Below are 23,604 nucleotides of genomic sequence, written 5' to 3'. Positions count from 1 at the left end.
CTAAATGCATCCCATATGTTTTGATTCTAACACAAAATCAAAATAATTCTTTAAAAAAAGTTTTATAGGTGGCTTAATGCTACAGTACTAATAGCCCTTGAGAATTTATTGTGATGCTGAATAATGGTTTGGCAGGGATTATAGGATGAGCTCATTATATTAAATAAAACTTATATCAAAGGGATACTGAATTTCTTGTTAGTTATTAAGTAGCTATAGTGAATAGACTGTTTAAAGGAACACCCTTAGGAAGTTAAAATGGTCATCAATATAATAATTAATTCACTATAATTCACTAATTAACTATAAATTGACTATAAATCCAAAATATATATGATCATTTTATATATGTAAAAGTATTAAAATACTGGGGCAAAATTCACTTTCAATTTCCATACTAGGGGCTTACTATATGGGCTTCTGTCAGTTTTATTTTTATGTGTTTGAAATGGATTTTACTTTGTGATTTAGATGGTTGTTTCTTTTGCTAAAACCACAAAAAATTCAGGTAGTCCTAAACATAACATCTATTAATCTGAGATTTAAGTAGTTACACAGTAGTACATTTAGGGCTATATTGTCTTTTAGGACATTTTATTTTCTAAATAAGTCTTGAAAATAAGAGCCTTTTCCCAGACAAAGGAAACCACTCTTCAGTCAGTAAATGAGTGAAAACCAGACATTTCACAGAGGAACCAGACAATGATGCTTATTGATAATTGAATCAATTAAAGTTCTAGATATTTCTTAGGATGCTGGTTCTGTAGATTGATTTGATAATACATAAGACAGGATATATAGAGGTTATGTTGAACTAAGGCACAGATTTCCTTTCTAAAGAGAAAAAATAGAGCCAATTTTACCATTATGTATCTCTAATTGTCAAAATATAACTGCCAGTTTAGGGTTCCTAAGACTACTTTAAAGTAAAAGAAAATGAATGTTAGGGATTTTGAATGATGCTTCTATGGTCCCATAGCTCATAGTATATCTATTTCTGTGGGGAGAGCCATGGCTCCCCACCCCCACCCCACAGAACCAGAAGGTTCCACCTTAGGTGGAAATAAGGCAGTTTTCTATTGAAGCATGTGTTAAGCTTCAATGCTTCAACTTTATTAAGTAGAAATCAGACTTAAGCTGAATATACTCAGCTCATCAAGGGATCCTGCATTTGGAACATATCATTTTTGGGTACTAAACTGAGGTTGATACTGTGTTATCAATCTACATCCTAAGATGTTGTCATAACCAACAAAGAAAATTTTCGTTGTATTCAGTAGAGGCAAACATTGTCAAAGACACATATTATTCAATTAGATCATATCCCCTGTCACCTCCACTTCTCTGAGTTTTTACATTTAGAGCTTTATCTTCATCACTTAGTTCTTATGCTATACTTAAATTTCTTTAATGATAACCTTAATAATTTTCTAATACAACTTCAGGTGTATCTGCCACTAAAATAGAAATACATGTTAGAATCAAGTAAGGATTTTCTCCCAACTGCACCTCCGTGAAATTTCACTAGGGAATCTTTCACTCCCTAAACCCTCATCCCCTGCCCCTCTTGACTGACAGAATCATTACTGCAGTGGGAATGTCACAGATGCAAACACACTGTGTTCCCAGGATGGACTGGAACACATAATAGACTGATAACCTCTGCTCAAGCCTATTTAATTCCACCAGCCCCTCTCTATCTCCTGGGAATTCAGGATGGACTTAAACCCAAAGACACAACCTGAAATTACATAATACGTGGTTTGTTTGGATGTAGGGTAACCAACCATCTTAGTTTATCTAGGACTATATTGATTTTAGTACTACAAGACCCGTGTCTAAGGAAATCTCACATTTCTAGAGAAATTGAGATAGATGGTCTCCTTATTTGGAAGGGTAGATGGAAAATCCTTTGTTTTATTTGAATTTAAAACAATATTTTAAAAATCACACGATTTAACATTTTTAAAAGTCAAGATTTTCAGTCTTTCTTGAAAAGGTAGATTTGGCAACTTTGATGATCACTTTTATGTTAACTTAGCTAGTCTACAGTCCCCAGTTTTTCAAACACTAATTTAGGTGTTGCTGTGAAGGTATTTTTTTTATAGATGTGATTAGAATTAACAGTCAGTTGACTTTAAGTAAAAAAGATCATCCTAGATCTTCTTGGAGTTCCTTGTTAATCAGTTAAAAGGTTTTAAGAACAGAACTGAAGTTTCTTGCAAGGAGAAAATTTCTCTGTGGACAGCAGCAGCAGCTCCTGTTAGAGTTCCAGTCTGCCTTTCCCAACATATTTCAAATTTGGTTAGCCAGCTCTCCCAGGATCACATAAGCAATTCCTAACAACAAATTCCTCTTTCATTTAGATAGATAGATAGATAGATGATAGATAGATAGATAGATAGATAGATAGATAGATAGATAGATAGACAGATGGATAATAGATAGACAGATGGATAATAGATAGATATAGACAGATTCTATTGGTTCTGTTCCTATGCTGGCTGATAAAGCAAACTAGCTGAGAACTTTCTACATGATTATGATTTTTTTTAACTTTACTTCTTTAGATAAGGTTACTATTCATGAGAGTTCTAGGAAAAAAAGTAAGATAGTGGACATTTTCAAGAAAAGCATCATGCAGCAGACATATAATTGGAAAGAGAGACAGCTTAACCATGGAGAATCTGACAGACATGTTCCTCTATCCTTGAAAAATCATCAATAGCAGTCAGATTATAAGAAACCAAACCACAAAACAAACAAAAACATCACTTGGAAGAGGTGCTTCTTGGGTACTAAAAACAATCAATCAATCAATAATAAATAAATAAGTAAATATCTGTTCCTGTTCAGGGGCAGCCATTAAGCCTTGTGTGTCCCCTACCGTTAGGGTCAGCCTAACGTGTGTCCCCTACCGTTAGGGTCTTCCTTCCACAAAACTGACCAATTACCTCTTCTCTATATATACTTTCATAAGCCTACCTAACAATGTTTCAAATGTCTTGTTTCCATTTCACAATTGTGATAAAACCAATAAACCTTTTTTTTAATAAAACATTTTTACATCCTGGTTCTTAACAATATGGATTTTATGTCTTCTTTGAAAAGGGCGAGGGGATCCCTGGGTGGCGCAGCGGTTTAGCGCCTGCCTTTGGCCCAGGGCGTGATCCTGGAGACCCGGGATCGAATCCCACGTCGGGCTCCTGGTGCATGGAGCCTGCTTCAGTCTCTGCCTGTGTCTCTGCCTCTCTCTCTCTCTCTCTCTCTCTCTCTCTGTGACTATCATAAATAAATAAATAATTAAAATTAAAAAAAAAAAAAAGAAAAGGGCGAAAAATTCTTGGGAATTCCTCATGGCTGAATTACAAGAATTTCTCCACACATTGAGACATATTTTTTCATGCTCTATATTTCCCAAAATATTCTTGCCAGGTTGATTACTGTCCTCATCTGTTGTCATCTTCATCCTGAAATTTTAACTATGTGCATGCCATTTCTTTGAAAAAGTATACTTATGTTTCAAGTGGTATTTATCCTGTGTTAAATATTTTTCAGACATCTTTCTCTTTACATATGTCTCTCACAGGCAGCATTTAGTTATAATCATTTATATTACAGATTATTCACTTCCTTCCTTCCCAATAGTCAACTAAATGTTGACATTATATCTTCCTATGCCCTAGAGTGAGAGTGCATTTTTTTTCTTGAAATATAGAGGAGAAAATCAATGGTAATTTTACAACATTTTATTACAATTTCTTTTATGAACTGACGTGTTTCCACTAATAATGGGTAAGAATATTTATTTAGAACATGAAATTGACTATTTTAAAATGGTTAAGTGTGCATATTTTAAAATAATTTTTATAGGAGAAGAAATGTATATATACATTTTGGAGAACAATTTGGAATTATCTCTCAAAATTTAACATACATATTAATTTTGACCTAGTAATTCCATTTCTAGAAATCTATTTTACAAAAGTGCACACCTAAATATTTATGTTCAAGATTTTTAACTTCAGATATTGTGTAATGGTAAAAAATTAAAATGACCTAAGCATCCATCAAAAAGAAAATGAATAAATAAATTATCATATGCTCAAATTTTAAAATAAAATACTATGAACCAATAAAGGAGAACTGCATGTAATGAAGTGAAAATTTCAAAAAATATATATTTTAAATAAAATAATTATAAAATAACATGTATAACAAACCTTTATTTATGAAGACCCTTTGAGTTTATGAAATTAAAGACTTTTGGATAATAGGATATATATTAAATTAGTGACAATACACTTTTGCAGAAGAGAGTAAAATCATGCCCCAGCAGAGGTAAATAGGCCTTTAGTGTATTTTTATATGTCTATATTGTTTTATATATGTTTATATTGAGTAGTTTTATAATATTAATAAATCAAACTATTTCTGAAATTAGATTAATAATAAAGCATGTTGAAAGAAAAGATACACTTATAGGTGACATTAAATTCTGCTAGAAAAATATATAATAGGCAAATGAGTATAGGCATTCAGTGTTTTCAGCTAAAAATTCAGTTGGTAATCATCACCCTATCTATCTAAATTCAGAACAAATGGCTGATTCAGGTACTTTTCAAAACTCAGTCAATTTGTGTGACATCATATAATCATGCTGACAGATGGGACTATGACTTTTTCAAATAGGTGTTTTGTTATAGTGCCAAGGAAATTTTTTTCACATTCCCAATTAATGATCCATATAATCCAGATCCAGTAAAGACTGGATTTCTGAATGCACAATAAGCCCAACTATTTCCACAAGTTACAAAATGAACCTTCTAAAGCTATGGTAGGAAAAAAAAAAAAAGACCCAGTGGAGCATCAAAGAACATCAAAGAAGGAGTCAAATTCCCACATATCTCTCATATACAAAAGTTTTTTCTCCATCACTGTTATCAGGAGTATCCTCTGGCATTCAGTTCTCACCTGAAATTTTGGTGATACAGATAGGTAGAGATAAAAAGTGTAGGAAATGGGGAAAGAAAGAAAGAAATTATAACTTAAAAAAGATGAAATCTGGGCAGCCTGGTTGGCTCAACGGTTTAGCACCGCCTTCAGCCTGGGGTGTGATCCTGGAGACCTGGGATCGAGTCCCACGTCCGGCTCCCTGCATGGAGCCTGCTGCTCCCTCTGCCTTGTGTCTCTGCCTCTCTCTCTCTGTGTCTCTCATGAATAAATAAATAAAATTTTTTAAAAATAAAAAAGATTAATCACAACCTAGAATTAGAGGACACAAGAAATCTATCCCAATTGTAAGCATGTATCATGGACAATGCAGAAAATGTGTAAGTTTAGACAGAGACTAGGAATTTCAAGCAAAGCACGGATACAACAAAAGCATTTTCCATAAAAAAAAGGCCTATGATCCAGTTCCCCCAAATTTAGTGTTTGGTAGAAACCAGCTGAGAAAGCAGACCCCAGATTGGATTTGTTAGAAGGCCATATCCTCCTGAGATTGAGAGGCCCCAGTGGACACTATGGTAGAGATACACATTCATATCTCATTATGGCTGATTTCAAGGTACCAATAATTTAACTACCATTTTCTCCCTTATTTCAAGGCCATTTCTCAGTGTGGTAACCCTAATGAAATATAACTTCATTTTCCCTCTTTTTCTCCTGAATTTCCTGATATTTTATGTCATTAGATTTGCTAGTCTAATGTTCTGGCCAATATTTATCTTAGTGTTTGAGTTATTTTATCTTGAGAGTTTTGTAAGGTAATTGCTTATATGTCCCTTGTCAATCTTCTCTCTGGATCTTGCATAAAAGAACTATTATCAAAGAAGAATAAATATGGGAATGAAAAAAGTCAGGTCGGGGCCCCTGAGTGGATCAGTTGGTTAACTATCTCACTTTGGCTCAGGTCATGATCCCAGGAAAGAGCCCTAGGTTGGACTCTCTGCATAGTGGGGAGCCTGCTTTTCCCTCTGCCCCTACCCTGCTTGTAATCTCTCTCTAACTCTCTCAAATAAATAAATAAAATCAGATGCCTCAGTGATTTTATTCTGCAGATGAGATGTTTACAAATTATGTCCAAAATTCTTTGATGCTCTTTCCTTCTTGAGGTGGGACTTAATTCCCTTAACCTTGAGTGTGGGCTGTACTTAGTGACTTATTTTAATAGAATTTAGTAGAAGCAGTGGGAATGTCACTGCCAAGGTTAGATTATAAAAAGACTGAAGCTTCCAGCCTGATGATTGTCCACTCTCTTTCAGATAATTCTAGGGGAAGTCAGTCACCACTTTGTGAAGACATTCAACTGAAGATGTGGAGAGAAATGGAGACCTGCCTCCAAGAGCCAGGGGACTCTGAGGCTAGCCAATAATCTTGGAAGCAGTTTCTCCAGGTCTAGTTAAGCCTCAGCAGCCAATTTGACTGCACCCTCATGAGAAACCCCGAGCTACAACTACCCATCAAGCTGCTCTCAGATTCTTGACCCACCGAAACTATGAGATATACGTTTATTTTTTAATGTACCAAATTTGGGGGGATGAGGAACTGCACTTCCCAGGTTAGCTGGAATAAAAACATAGCTCTCCTAATTAGCAGAGTTGGTGGACCGTGTTTGATGGCTTAATATAATCACACCTTTCTATTGGTTATTGGAATTAACTACCTGGTTATTCACCAGAGATTTTGTCAAACAAGACAGGCAAAGAAGGTCAAATATGCATGCAGTGAGTGGTACGATATTTTGTTTACATGGGAGCTTAATACAAATTATTTACAAGGATGTATATTACTGGCCTAAGGCAAAGAACAGAAATGAGCTCTCTTACCAAATCTTAATTTGAATTGGACCCATGATGACAAATTGCAGAGCAGACAGCTGAAGGCCAAGGATAACATTACTGGATTAGGTGACAAAAGGTAATTATTTATGTGAAACATGTAAACAAAGCACTTGGAATATATTATGTGCTCAGAAAGAAAACAAGGTGGTTGGCTAGCCACACTACCCATGACATTATTTTTTTCTAAGTTTAAAATGTATCTCAAAAACTTTTACATCTGCAATACAAATCCTCCACTTTCTTTTAAATGGCAGCAGAATATTTAAATAGAAGAATGCAATAAGTTTTATTTAATGAATATCTTTTTTTAAAGATTGTATTTATTTATTCATGAGAGACACAAAGAGATGCAGAGACACAGGCAGAGGGAGGAGCAGGTTCCTTTGTGGGCCCTGATGTGGGACTCGATCCCGGGACTTCCAGCACCTGAAGGCAGTTGCCCAACCACTGAGCCACCCAGTTGCCCCTTATTTAATGAATATCTTATTGTTGAATATATTGGTTTATTCTTTTTTTTTTTTTTAAGTATTTTGCTATTACAAATAACACTGCAAAGGTCCTTCTTGAACATTTTTATATTTCCGGAATATATTCATTGGGCAAATTCCCCACTGGGACATTGATGTGACCAAAAATACACGTTTTATAAAATTCAATGCATAATGTCAAGATCCCATGCAGAAAGATTGAAGCAATTTATATTCCCAGTGTATTATGAGCATTTTTCCCCATGGTTTTGCTACCCAATCTGACAAACGAAACCTACTTTGTTACATTTAATTATCAGGTGAATTTTCTTTATGTGTATATTAGCCACTGGAATATCTTTTTCTATAAAGCTCCTAGTCATTTCATTGCCCATTTATGCTACTGGATTATTTACTTTTACCATATTAAGCTATGAGATTTTGGGTGTATGAGTTATTAACAGAGTTTCTTGACAATCTTTAGATTTGGTTAGTTTTTTGTTTGTTTTGTTTTCTATGCAGAAGGTTTTTGCTTTTTTTTTAAGATTTTATTTAATTCGTGAGAGACACAGAGAGAGGCAGAGACACAGGCAGAGAGAGAATCAGGCTCCATGCAGGGAGCCTGATGTGGGACTTGATCCCTGGACTCTGGGATCACGCCCTGGGCGGAAGGCAGGCACTAAACCACTGAGCCACCCAGGGATCCCCAGGTTTTTGCTTTTATTTCTAATTTGATTGTTTGCATTTTGAATTGGTCAATCTTTTCCAAAATGTTTTCTGAGTTTTGGTATTTTCCTTAGAAGAGATTTCCAGACTTTGAGATTATAAATAGATAATGAGAGAGACCAGAAGAGTTATATAGGACTAGGACTCCAAGCCTGAATATATCTTATGGATAGAAGCAGAATCAATGGACTCTCTAATCTCAAGCTAAGTAAACTTTATTGTCCTCAAGCATAAGAAGCTTAAAAAAGTTTTTCTAGAACCTGCACCCTATGCACTGAGCAGCTGAGGAGTACCATCCATGTCCAGTGCCATTGAGTGCATTAGTAGCTCTACAGCCAGTCACAGAGGACTTCTCATCAACAGTTGGCCAACAATTACCCAACATGACTGGTGCTTAACATCGGCTCAAGACTTCGCTCAATTTTTTAAATTATTCTTTCTTAAAAAAAACATTATTTTCAATAGCTCAAGAAACTCAAATTGTCCCATGTCCAGGATATGGACATCTAGAGAGCCAAAGGTGTTATCAAGCATTATAAGGAAAGTACTTGTAAAAGGTCACAGAGTAGAGCAGACTCTGGTCTTAACTATAATTACACTGCTTGTCAATCAATCTATGTTACAAGAAAACAATTTTAAAAATACATGGGGAGAAATTTTTATGGTAATAGATTAAATGAACATGGTGGTAGATTGGTAGCAACAACCAAAAGCGAGATTCAGAATTAAAGTAACATCTTACAGATTTACTTTAAACCATTTTAAATCATAATGATAAATGTTCATTAAGACAATAGAAATAGGAATTAAATTTTACATAAGTATGATACAGGTATATTTTATAAAAGATCCACACTATTTTTATTATAGACGGATATAACTGTTCACCTAACCTTTTATACACTCTCTGTAGCAAGTGCCAAATAGAACCAGATGTAAGGAAACTACATGATCAAAGTTTAAAGAAATAGAATTCTTAAATAATATACACAATAAAAGATAGAACCCAGCTGTATGCTGTTGCAAAAGAAATGAGCACACAAGAATAGTTTTTTTTTCACTCTACTTTATTATTATTATTAGCCCTGTAAAATGAGATCCAGTATTTTACCTTAGTATTTATTTTTTTGCTAGAATTGTACCAGATGGAAGAATTCTGTATAATTGAAAACATTGATTGGTATGTCCTTCTGTTAAGATGTATTATCGCCAATATAACTCTACTTTCTTTTGTATCTCAGCAAATATTATTTTTTCTTTTTATGTCATGCCATGTAACCCTTTTTGTATTGTTATTATGTCATACCATGTAACCCTTTCAAAATAGCCCTTTCATATATTCTGCACATGTCTTTTCAAAACCAAGCCACCTATGAGTCATATGTAAACACTGAATACCAAAAAAGGCTAACCCAAAATGCAGGCACATAACCAATCAACCAAGGAAGAAGGCAAGTAGATAGCAAAATGGGAGAGGCCTGCTATTAGATCCTTAAATAAGTACTTAGGGAAAAGTGTGGAACAAGAAGTTTCCAGAAGCTCAAGAGAAATGCTCTTAACTTCATTTAATTAAGTCCAAAGCAATATGGGGAATTGAGCAGTCAATACAACTCATGGATGCAAAAGGTAGAAGGGGTACCTATGAGAGTAGCTCATGAAACAAAAATGCAAAATCACGAATCACAGCCTGTTAAACTTCAGGTGCAAAGAAAGAGCAATTTTTGCAACTTCAACAGTGTTGAAAGAACTGTTGGGCATGCATCATCTTTTATATAATCCCTATGTACAAGAATATCAGTGGGCAAAGGATTCATGTATGTGTTTATAATTATGGAAGGCTATGGATATACTCAGAACTGTCTCACTGATATTTTCCAACAAAACAAAACTATACTACACTCAACATCAGCAAACAGAAGTGAAGAATCAATACAATATCATTGATGGCCAAGACATAGGTATTCAGACTTCATGATATAAACTAATTAACTACATTTTTAATTTGTTTGTATCTTGTCTTCTTTTCCTTCTCCTCCTCTAAAATAATTTATTATAGCTTGTATTATGTTCTATTAAAAGCCATTGAGTTTCACTTAAACAATGATGAAATGTAGTTAAATAAAGGAAACATTAAACCATCCATGTTACCATCAATAAATAATTATTGTTAGTTAATAACCTGTTACACAGGTACACATACAAATGAGTTGCTACTGGATGTGTACTGGATGTATGTATGTATATAGGTAAGCATGCAAAAATGCATACTCTTATTTCTTACAAAGAGATCATTTTTGATCGTTTAAAAATTAACTATATATTTCCATGATAATAAGTACAAGTTAAAAAATGTATTCTTTAATAGTTGTTAAAGCTACAGTATATAAATTATTCCTATTATTAAACACAGTTTAAGCTTACAAATATGGAATTAGAATTGCTAGTTCAAGAGACATTTTTATGGCTTTTAGCACACTTTGCTCTTTTTGCTCCCTGAAAGGCTTTGCCCTCTCTGTTATCTTCTTTCCGGAGATCCAAGAGAGTGATCTTTCTGCATCCTTGGTAACCTCTTAAAAATTCTGCCAATATAAGACAAGTAAAATATTTTTCCTTAAACTTCCATTGTGATTATATTTTCTCAAATATTTATTGACTTAGTAGGTTTTTAAAAAATGTTTATTAATATCTTTAACTAATTTTTCAACCTGGGACATTTGTTATTTGTTGTTTGGTTTTGTGAACATTTTCAGAGATATAGGAATTTACTCTTTGTAAACAGAAATTAAACATTATTTTTCTGGTTAATTATTTTATACTGTTTACGATTTGTTTTTCATACACAGATAACCAATACTAATTTTTATGTAGTCAACACAATCAATATTTGCCTTAAAGGTTTTTGTGCAGTTATCCTACTATATTGATATATCTCAAAGATATAAAGATATATCTTTGAAAGATACAGATATATAGTATATTCACAACTCTATATATACATATATATGCATACTTCTTTAAATTAAACTACATATTTACAAACATAATGTTGCCATTCTTTCAATTGTTTATTTACTTATATACAATCTTGGTGGATATAAAACATCACATTATTATAGCTCTTATTTTTTTAAAGATTTTATTTATTTATTTATTCATGAGAGACACAGAGAGAGAGGCAGAGATATAGACACAGAGGGAAGCAGGCCCCATGCAGGGAGCCCGATGTGGGACCCGATCACTGGACCCCAGGATCACACCCTGAGCAGAAGGCAGACGTTACACCGCTGAGTCACCCAGGTATCCTTACTATAGCTCTTATTTACTGAATGAACACTTAAATTGAACCAGATTCAAAAATGCTCTAAATTAAGTTAAAACTCACCATAAACTATGATATCATAAAATTCCACTTAACAGATTTGGAAGCACATAATCAGATTAAATAATTTAAATAGTTAAATGAAATTTTTGATGTGAGGTCTATTTATTTTTGCTTTGTGTAAACATTATGAAATATCACTTTTAAAGCTGTATTGGAGATTTTTGGAAAAATCTGATAATTCATGAATTACATAATTAAAATAATTCTAATGATGTGTGCTATAATTTACTGTGTTAGTAATTATATCTTTCTACTCTAACATTCTAACCCATCTCTCACACACAAGGAATTGCCTTGAATACATAATCCTATAGTTTCAAGCTAATTTAAATGCTAATAAATAAGTCTGCCAATAAGTTATTAAGTTAGAATTAACTTTCCCCTATTGTATGACAATTTACCATGAATAAAATTATTAACAAAAATATTTAAACGTTGGAGGATGAATTTTGCATAAAGTCTATTATTTTATACTGCATAGAGTTTGTAAGCAAACAAAATTTATTAAGTCAGCGACTATGGAAGCATGAATGGCTTTATTGATTTGACTAGAATACAAATATTCTCTTTTTTCTGAGAAAATCAAATTCAATTTTGATCCTCTGCTTTCAATGCAAAAAGGCAATTTCAAATGAATAAATTAAAATAACTCAGTGTTAAATACTAGGAGATCACTTATTTATTAGAGACAGTTGATCCAATCCCTTTCTCCTCTGTATCTGCAAAACACCATTTCATATCCTTTTAAAGTTAACATGATGTAAACTATCCACGTGGCAAGGATATGCAATAATGTGAAGCAGATGAGCCTCATCCCATGGGAATTTGCAATGCGTGAAAATGTTTTACTATCTATCTAGGCAATTGTGCAGATGAATGTCAGAATATATGATTTTATGCTTGTAAAAGAAGAACTAAGTAAACAACTTTATTCCCAACCTCTTTCTAGAGTTTCAGTAAATTCAAAATGATTTAACAGATTTGATGTTTCATATCATATGCCTACAATTGGAGAAAGCAGACATCCAGTTGTTTAAAGATAATGTTATAATGGAGAAAGCAAAGAAAACTGAATACTTGCTTATGACCACATGGATATTCTTAAATAGAAATCTGAGTAAGAATAAGCCAAGAAAAGCCTACAAAAAAAGACTCTATAACACTGGAAGGAATGTCAATTCATAATATTCTTGATTTCTACATTGTTTCTTACCTAATGAGTAAAGAGATGGGAAAGGAAGTTTAAGTTTAAAGAAGTTTTAAAAAATATTTGTAGGCAATCCTAAAGGGTTGATTTTTAGATTTATTTTACTGATGATTATATTGAAGTTCAACGTCAAATAGTCATTAAGTAGCACAATCTCAGCTTATATCCATATTTGCTTAATTAAAAAAAAATGTTCTTCCACTATGTCATAAGAACATTTACCGAAAATTCCATAAAAACAACATGGATGGACCTAGAGGGTATTATGCTGAAATAAGTCTGACTGAGAAAGACAAATACCATATGATTTCACTCATATGTGGAATCTAAAACACAAAACAAATGAACAAAAAACAAAGAACAGAATCTATGAAGACAGAGAGTTAAACGGATGGTTGCCAGAGGGAAGGGGGTTGGGGGGGGCGGACAAAGTGAGTGAAGGGGGGTGCAAGGCACAGGCTTCCAGTTATGGATTAAATAAGAGAAAGAAGAAAGGGCACAGCATAGAGAATATAGTCATGGATACTGTAATAGTGTTGTATGGTGACAGCTGGCAGCTACTCTTGTGGTGGGGAGAATAAAATACATATTGAAGTTGCATCACCATGTTGTACACCTGAAACTAATGTAACATTGTGTGTCAACTACATTCAAAAACATAAAAAAAAATGAATAGAACTACTTTCTAGCTACCTGCCTATTCCTTTAATGACATTACAACGAATGTACATAAAAGAAGCTATGTTAGAATCTCTTAAAAGTATGCTAAGATAACTATGAACAACAAATTAGATTTGGCAACTCCCAAGATTTATAGACCTTTAAATACTGCATGCAAATATTCTTTATTACTAACTACTAAAAGCAGCTGCACCATTCTCTAAACTATTCCTTGGATGCAAACAAGCATAAAATAATGCCCTTCTAACCTAAAATTTTAGATAAATCCAAAGGACACCAAGAGCTGAATTAGTTTTTCATCATTTAGCTAAAAATTTGTAAGATATTTTAAATAAACAAGCATAAAAATAACTAAGGAATGCTCAGAGTTAAAGTATTATCATTTAGGTTTTAGCTGTTGACTTTATGTTATTCTAAATTATACCGTCAGATCCTTATGAAAGTCAAGGTCAAGGAGTAATGTTTGGGTCTCTTCACCCCCATATATGAGTGACCTTGTTGGCAAGGACCCCAGATAATCCCGCAGTGAAGCCAACACCTTGTTGGGAATGGACTACTTGTGGTTGACAAGGAAAACAACATCCTTTGCTCCAGCAAATTAAGAGTACTGTAAAATTCCAGCCCTGCAGCAACCATAGCATTGACTTGCTCTCTTTACCTTCAAGATTTTCTGGGTCAGTTGCCCTAAATTATAATGGTCACACACTAAGTTCTTAAATGATCCAGTTATAGTGCTACTTCCTATTAAGCTTCAAGTCAGCAACTACCCTTTTGGGTTGAGGAGGAAAGGTAGCTCCCAGAAAAACTTTTCTTAGGAAATTCAGTCTTCTCTACATACTCTAGTCCAGGTTTCACATGATTTATGTAACTAAGTGCTCTAGTACCAAGGACCCAGTAGTAGGGCACGCATTTGTGAGTCCTACATTTTGACCAGCCACTCTACCCTGTTATGCAGCTCCTATGTACCTGGTGCCAGGTGAGAATTTCATTTATAACATTGGGTTACCAAAAAGGCTCACAACTTTAAGAAAGACATGCTGTCTTAAGGAATGAGGAAAACATAAACAAAAAAGTACTTACAAAAAAGGGCTTCAAGCAAATCAAATATTTAGAAGCCCATAATGATTTGGATATGGATATCCACAGTGAGAGTATATTTAAAAAATTCATATTTACTTTATATACAAGATATTCTTAGTAAAAATTACGATGCAAACAATAGGAGTGTGCGGGCAGCATGGGAGCGCAGACCCAGATGGAGGGCGAGAGAGTGGGGGGCCCTCATGGCCTGACTTTGGCATCATTGTAAGGACAAAAAAAAAAAAAAAAAAGAATCAGATTGTGTAAAATCTGCATCAGTGTATTCTAATAGGCTTTTGTTGGCAGAAAAAGTTTAAAAATGTAATTGGTTAAAATATTAACTTTCAAGTTTTAAACTACCTTGATAACATCAAGACCGAAAGCACACATGTATTTTCTTGAAATGATACTTCAGGCTAGGCTTGGGAGCTGGTCTAGTTAGAGAGTTTGAAGACACCAACTGACAGTATTTGGGTCCACTGGATGTAATTTTATGGAAATAGCGAGAAAAGGCCAGACTAAGCAGAACTGAAATAAGAGCCACCACCATTCCCTTTCCAAATTTTCATTCTATTCAGATTTTTTTTTCCCCTTGCAGGGTGGCAAAATAACTGTTATTTAACTGGACTCCAAGGTTTCTACCAAAGATAGCAATTTTTATCCTTTCCTTCATAACAGTCTCAGAAACATTGTGGATATGGCTGATTCATGTTTTCTCTCTCTCTCTATTATTCTCCTTTTACAGATGAGCACAAGCATCTCTTTGTGCTACTCTGCTTTGTTTATGTCCTTAATAAATGTCTACACATTACATTTCCTAGATAAATTTGTATCTGGTTATTTTGTCAGTAATGATAGTCAAGAGAGATGGGCAGCATGGTGTCCAGTGATTGACCTGAGCATGAGCCCGTGGTTACCAAGTTACAGATACGACCAGCTTTGCCAGGGCTGAGGAAGTGGTGCAATAGCAACTCTTCTAGCCATAATATCCGTGCACAGTTTAATACACATTTTACCCATATTGGTCACTCAGTTTCACAATCAAAGTTTTTAGCTCTTAACAGAAAAAAAATATTTATTTTTATAGAGCCACCACAGTATATTTTAATTTATTTAACAATTCAACAAATATTCATTGAGCACTAATTTTTGTCAGGACATTTTCTAGACCCTAAAAATCTAACATTAAGCTATTTGAGGTGGTGTCTGCTCTCATATAACTTTTATTTATTGATTAAATAGATGATAGAGATAACAACCAATATTAATTAGAAATTTGATAAATGTACTGTGCATTTAACATGCACCACATACTTTTGGTGTATCTACTACCTGCTGGGTGTGTATGCCCATTTAGAAGAGTATGATTTATGAGGTTAAGGTTCTGTGATCTAAAGCTACCATGGTGCTGTTAAAATCCTAGTGCTGGTGCAACCACTGTGAGAAACAATATGGAGTTTTCCCCCAAAATTAAAAACACAACTACTGTACAATCCAGCAATTCCACTTCTGGATGTTTACCCAATGAAAATGAAAAAACAAATTCAGATATCTGCACCCCTATGTTCATTGGACTATTATTTACAATAGCCAAGATATAGGGGTTACTTTGTGACCGTGGATAGATGAATGGATAAAGAAGATTATACATAAAATCTTGCCATTTGTGGATGGACCTAAAGCGTATTATGGTTAAGTGACAGATTCAAAGTTGAGAGTTTCTCTTTTCTTAAGCTCTTCCCCATCTACACTGTTCTATTTTTCTTAGAATAATTTTAAAATTGTCAAGCATATTATGTAGAACATACACTATGTACATCTTTTATTTCCCTAAATACCTGTATTTACACGGGAAAACTAAATTTCCTGATGTATTTTTATTATTTTGCAGTAGAATGAAAATATTCTTTATTGTCTTCAAACTTTCATGGTTTCAAATATGAAGTCTAATGCCAGAAAAGAAAAGCAAAAAATGATATCAATGTTTTGGTTTAAACAATCAAGGGAAGAGCAGCATTGGCATTTATTGAGATGAAGGAGAAAATAAGGAGGAGTGAGTTTGGGGAATGACTAGAGGTTTCTATTTGTTTTGGGATGTGATAATTTTGAGATATCTATCAGACATTTACGTGGAAATGTAAAGTCAGTAGTTAGATATTCAAGCCCAGAATGCATGAGAGAGATTTAGCAGGATATATTTGAGATGTATAGGCCTAGATTTAACATTTAAAGCTATGAGATTAGGTGAAAGGGGTTAAGAGAATGATAGGAAAGAGTTGTTTCAACTCTTGTGTCAATATCAACCTTCAAAGATCTGGGAAGAGGAGAGGTCTGGAGCAGGAGTGGGTAGAGGAAAACCAGGTTAGTGTTGTGGATCAAAAATATGTGAATAAAGATTTCCAAGCACTTCTTATAATGCTGTTTGTAAATCAACTATGAAGATAAGAGACTTGACTAGTGGATTTATTAACATATATTACTAGTCTCTTCATGAGGATCAGTTTGGTTTAAGTGCAGAGACGGAAGTTGTGTAAAAAAGTCTAATTAGATTTAGGAGATGACTATACAGGAGGAAACAGGAGATAACCAAATTAGAGGATTCATTCAAGGCATGTTATGTTAAGAACATAAAAAATGTGTCCTATAGACTCTCCCCTTGTCTGTTTTCACATCTAGTCATACTTTGCATTCACCTGGCCTCTATGACAGCAAGTTTATACCATTTCTCTTGTTCTCCTAATCCCCATTTCATCATAACCAATAATCAAAGTCTTACTTATACCTTGCCGGTCCTTAGGTACCCACAGAAGTAAACATTTTAGAAAAAAAATAATTGAAAAGTTTGAGTTATGAATCATTTTAGAGTAGATTTAGAAATCCTTTGTTCTAAGACCACTGATTCTCAATAGTTTTCCCATCATGATACATATATAATAGAAGTAATTTGTACACCGTACTTAGGAACCACCCTTTTTCTATCCATGTAGAGGAATAGAAAATATGCTAATTTATTTGAAAAAGAAAGCAAATAATCTCTAAATATCAGGATTTTGATTAGTAATAAATTACTTCCTTCTTACTTTAAAACTAATCATGACAAACTACTTTATAACTAATCATGACAAACTAAATATATGTTGACACAACTTGAGAACTGCTTTTATTTGTTATTACATTTAGAAGTTAGGAAAATGCAATCTGGAGAGATAAAGCAACCCGGTAAAGCTACCTAACTCTGCAAATGAATAGTTTAGACTAGGATTCAGCTCTCCTGGAGGACAGACTACAGAAATTGCAGGTAAGCAAATCCTGCAGGAAATGAAATGAGCGTGGTCATTGTTTCCTGATTGGAAATTGTTTTTCTCAAAGAGATCTTGGAGCCAAATCTCTTTAAGGCAAAAAGCTTTTGTTTCTGTTTTTCTGGGGCCTTTCTTTACATAATAAATAACTAACAAAGAACTGTTGCACTTGGAGAAGGAAATCTGGTCCAAGTTGCTTGCCACACTATGCTTGAAGCTGAAAATATCAGAAGGTAATATAATTGCATAGAATTTTTTTTAAATACCCAAGGGAGGATTCAATGTAAAATTATAATATTTCACAGTTCAGTAATCCTCTGTTGGGACTTGAAAGTAATCCTTCTTTGGGACTTTAAAAAAATTCTATGCAGCTATATTACCTTCTGATATTTCCAGCTTTGAGCACAGTCTAACTTTTGAAGGGCTTTCACAGAAGTTATCTTATTTGATCACCATCACAAAATGAAACAGGCAAATTGTTATATTTCCATTTTACTAATGAGGAAATGAGGCACAGAGAATATACATTTGTCCAAGATGACAAAACTAGCAAATCATAGAAAGGGGATTGATCTTTTAAGATCATTTCCATAAATCACTTATTGGTAGAACACTTTCATATGAAAATGCAGCAGGAAAATGAACTATTAAATGTATAAAGATCTATATTATTCCATAAATTTGTTTTCAGATTATTTAAAAAGGGTAATGTGTTCCAAAAAAATACTTATTGATTATGTGCTACTGAACAAGTGCAGCAATTAAAATACAGACAGAAACCCTTCCCCTCACAGAACTTTACATCCTAGAGAGAGAAGGAAATAAATATATAAATATGGTACTAATGGCTTTGGAAAAAATGAAAGCAGAGATTAGGGTAATGTGGTGCTATAATTTCAAATATAGAAGTAAGGATCTGAGAACTGGAGTTGAGTAACAGGAAGACTGCGGAGGAGGCTGAGAGATGATAGTAGCTTGGGAGACTATTAGCAGTCAGTGGAGGTGGTGAGGAGGGTATGACCCTGTTAGAGATGTACTTGAAATGATAGCTGAAAGGATTTGCTGACATTAGATGGAATCTGTGATTAAAATTCAGGGTGACCAAGGTTTTGGTAAAGAACTTAGATTATTTGTGTATATCATGAGAAAACTACAATTAGCTGTAGGGACATATCAAAAAGTAAATACCAATGAATTAATGCTCTGACCTTAGGGCATGAATAATATTTCATAGGGGCTGTTTCATGTTTTCATCAATGATAGATTAAATATCATATGCATTTGGGTTTCAGAGTTAGGTGCAAGTTGGCAGAAAACACGTTCAAAATTCAAATCGGCCTTTGTTATCTGGAAAATGATCACACATAAAAATCATGGAATTAACTTACAAGGTCATTGTAATACGTCTTAGGTGGGGAAAAATTAAACCAAATAGGATAGAAATAAAATTCAAGAAAACCAACAAAGTTGTTAAATCTATACTAGTCGCTGTCGGAGACACAGAATTGAATACAAAATAAGCTAGACATTGCACCTACTCTCAAGAGGTACTTTTCATTGCAATGATGCAGAAATAAACAGTGAAGTAAAATGTAAAATGCAAGTATAAAACATCCTTAAGGGCTGAGATAGAGGCATGCAAACAGTGAGAACACAGGGAAAAAGCAATTATGAATGAGATGATTAATATGTGAGCTTCCTCTCAGCTCTAACACCAGCAGCCATACCATTATTATTCCTATATCCTTATTCCGACTACCAGGAGAAGCAGAAGTATTGGCCACATACTGTGCAACTCTGCTCAAATTAGCAGTAGATAAAGAAGGGGAAAAAGAACACAAAATACACTGAAGTATATAACTTCCAGCGGTAAATTCCTGAGGTGAGTGGTGTGCAATTCCCCTATAACAAAACAGACCCTAAGAATACTGAAGCTTGAAAAACTGCTTCTAAATACTATGAATCCTGCAGAGAAGGGATGACAAAGTAAAATAATTAAAGTCACTTGTTGGCTTTTTCTACTTTAATAAACACTGTAAAATCTGCATTTATTACTTTTTATTGAGGTATAATTGACATAAGATATTATATTTCTTTCAAGCGTACGGCATAATGATTCAATGTCTGTATGCAGGGTTAAATGGTCACCACGATACGTTTAGTTACCACGTGCCTGTCACCTTACAAAGTTAATGTACCATTACTGACTCTGTGCCGGACGTTGCCTCTCAATAACGTATTTACTTCATAACTGGATGTTTGTACTACTTAATCCCTTTTACCCATCTTTCCCTGGGCCTAATCTCTTTCTCCTCTGGCAACCACCAATCTGTTCTCTGTATTTGTGAGTCTGGGTTTTATTTTGTTTTGTTTTTAGATTCCACATATAAGTGAAATTATAATGTATTCGTCTTTCTCTATGTTGCATTTCACTTAGCATAATACCCTCAAGGGCCATCCATGTTGTTACAAATGGCAAGGTTTCATTTACTTTTTATTATTTATTTTATTTTTATATATATCACATTCTCTTTATTCATTCATCACAGATTGTTTCCACATCTTGGCTGTAGTAAATAATGCTGCAATGAGCATAGCGGTGTAAACATTTTTTCTAGTGTTTTTAATTTCTTTGGATAAATACCCAGAAGTGGACTTGTGGATCACAGGATAGCTGTGCTTCTAAATTTTTGAGGAAACTTCACTGTTTTCCTTAGTGGCTGCACCAAACATATTCCCACAAACAGCGTATGACAGTCCCCTATTTTCTACATCACCAGCACTGATTTCTTGGTTTTTGTTTCTGTTGTTTTGTTTTTATAATAGCCATTCTGACAGGTGTAAGGTGATATCTCAATGTGGTTTTGATTTGGATTCGCCTGATTGATTAGTGATGCTGAGCATTCTTTCATGTACCTGTTGGCCATCCTGTTGTATGCCTTCTTTGGAAAAATGTCTATTCAGTCTTCTGGCCATTTTTAAATCCAATTGTTTGGTTTTTATTATTATGTTTCTTTAAATTTATTTTCATATTAACTCCTTACCAGATACATAATTTGCAATATCTTCTCCCATTCAGTACGTTCCTTTTTCATTTCGTAGTTGATTTGCTCCCCTTTGTACATAAGCATTTTAGTTTCATGTAGTTTCATTTGTTTATTTTTGTTTGTTCCCTTGCTTTTGGAGTCAAATTAAAACAAAACAAAACAAAAACATTACTAAGACTAACATCAAGAAGTTTACTGCCTGTGTTGTCTTCTAAGAGGTTCATGTTTGAGGTCTTTAATCTTTAATTCAAATTCATTCAAATCTTTAATCAATTTTGACTTAGTTTTTGTATATGAAGTAAGGTAGTGGTCTAGTTTTTCCAACATCATTTTCCCCAACATCGTTTATTAAAAAGACTGTCCTTTCCTTATTTTATATCTTGTCTCCTTTGTGTAAATTAAATTAATTTCCTGCCTATGCATGAGTTTATTTCTGAGTTTTCTGTCCTGTGCCACTGATCTGTGTCTGTTTTTTAATATCAGTTCCTCAGTGTTTTGATTAATTTGGCTTTATAACATAGTTTAAAATCAGGGAGTATGATATTTCTGGCTTGTATTTTTTTTTCTCAAATTATTTTGGCTATTTGGGATCTTTTTTTGGTTCCATACAAATTCTAGAATAATTGAAAAAATTAGTGAAAAATTTATTGAAATTTTGATAGGGGATAGTGTAGAATCTGTAGATTCCTTTAAGTAGTATGGACATTTTAACCATATCCATTCTTCTAATCATTGAGCATGGATTATGTTTCCATTTATTTGTGTCTTCAATTTCTTTCATTAGTTTCTGATAAAGTGTACAGGCCTTTCATCCCCTTGATTAAGTTTATTACTATAGGTATTTTATTCTTTTTTATGTAATTGTAAGAGGGTTTGTTTTCTTGATTTCTCTTTCTGATAACTCCATTATTAATATATAGAAATGCAACAGATTTTTAGTATATTATCTTTGTATCATGCAACATTACTGAATTCATTGATTAGTCCTAAAATTTTTAGTGGAGGCTTTCAGGTTTTCTTTTTTTTTTAATAAATTAAGTTTTTATTGGTGTTCAATTTACCAACATACAGAATAACACCCAGTGCTCATCCCGTCAAGTGTCCCACTCAGTGCCTGTCACCCATTCACCCCCACGCCCCACCCTCCTCCCCTTCCACCACCCCTAGTTCGTTTCCCAGAGTTAGGAGTCTTTGTGTTCTGTCTCCCTTTCTGATATTTCCCAGACATTTCTTCTCCCTTCCCTTATATTCCCTTTCACTATTATTTATATTCCCCAAATGAATGAGAACATATAATGTTTGTCCTTCTATGAATGACTTACTTCACTCAACATAATACCCTCCAGTTCCGTCCACGTTGAAGCAAATGGTGGGTATTTGTCGTTTCTAATGGCTGAGTAATATTCCAGTGTATACATAAACCACATCTTCTTTATCCATTCATCTTTCGATGGACACCAAGGCTCCTTCCACAGTTTGGCTATCGTGGACATTGCTGCTAGAAACATCGGGGTGCAGGTGGTCCCTGCGTTTCATTGCATCTGAATCTTTGGGGTAAATCCCCAACACTGCAATTGCTGGGTCGTAGGGCAGGTCTATTTTTAACTCTTTGAGGAACCTCCACACAGTTGTCCAGAGTGGCTGCACCAGTTCACATTCCCACCAACAGTGTAAGAGGGTTCCCTATTCTCCGCATCCTCTCCAACATTTGTGGTTTCCTGCCTTGTTAATTTTCCCCATTCTCACCGTGTGAGGTGGGATCTCATTGTGATTTTGATTTGTATTTCCCTGATGGCAAGTGATGCAGAGCATTTTCTCATGTGCATGTTGGCCATGTCTATGTCTTCCTCTGTGAGATTTCTCTTCATGTCTTTTGCCCATTTCATGATTGGATTGTTGATTTCTTTGGTATTGAGTTTAATAAGTTCTTTATAGATCTTGGAAACTAGCCCTTTATCTGATACGTCCTTTGCAAATATCTTCTCCCATTCTGTAGGTTGTCTTTGAGTTTTGTTGACTGTATTCTTTGCTGTGCAAAAGCTTCTTATCTTGATGAAGTCCCAATAGTTCATTTTTGCTTTTGTTTCTTTTGCCTTCATGGATGTATCTTGCAAGAAGTTACTGTGGCCGAGTTCACAAAGGGTGTTGCCTGTCTTCTCCTCTAGGATTTTGATGGAATCTTGTCTCACATTTAAATCTTTCATCCATTTTGAGTTTATCTTTGTGTCTGGTGCAAGAGAGTGGTCTAGTTTCATTCTTCTGCATGTGGATGTCCAATTTTACCAGCACCATTTATTGAAGAGACTCTCTTTCTTCCAATGGATAGTCTTTCCACCTTTATTGAATATTAGATGACCAAAAAGTTCAGGGTCCACTTCTGGGTTCTCTATTCTGTTCCATTGATCTATGTGTCTGTTTTTGTGCCAGAACCACACTGTCTTGATGACCACAGCTTTGTAGTACAACCTGAAATCTGGCATTGTGATGCCCCCAGCTATGGTTTTCTTTTTTAAAATTCCCCTGGCTATTCGGGGTCTTTTCTGATTCCACACAAATCTTAAAATAATTTGTTCTAACTCTCTGAAGAAAGTCCATGGGATTTTGATAGAGATTGCATTAAACGTGTAAATTGCCCTGGATAACATTGACATTTTCACAATATTAATTCTGCCAATCCATGAGCATGGAATATTTTTCCATCTCTTTGTGACTTCCTCAATTTCTTTCAGAAGTGTTCTATAGTTTTTAGGGTATAGATCCTTTCCTCTTTGGTTAGGTTTTTTCCTTGCTATCTTACGCTTTTGGGTGCAATTGTAAATGGGATTGACTCCTTAATTTCTCTTTCTTCAGTCTCATTGTTAGTGTATAGA

Source organism: Canis lupus, chromosome 18 (genome assembly GCF_011100685.1).
Source record: "Canis lupus familiaris isolate Mischka breed German Shepherd chromosome 18, alternate assembly UU_Cfam_GSD_1.0, whole genome shotgun sequence".
In the NCBI taxonomy this organism is placed as follows: Eukaryota; Metazoa; Chordata; class Mammalia; order Carnivora; family Canidae; genus Canis; species Canis lupus.
The sequence above is the reverse complement of the archived record's forward strand: the minus strand, read 5'-3'. Positions refer to the sequence as shown.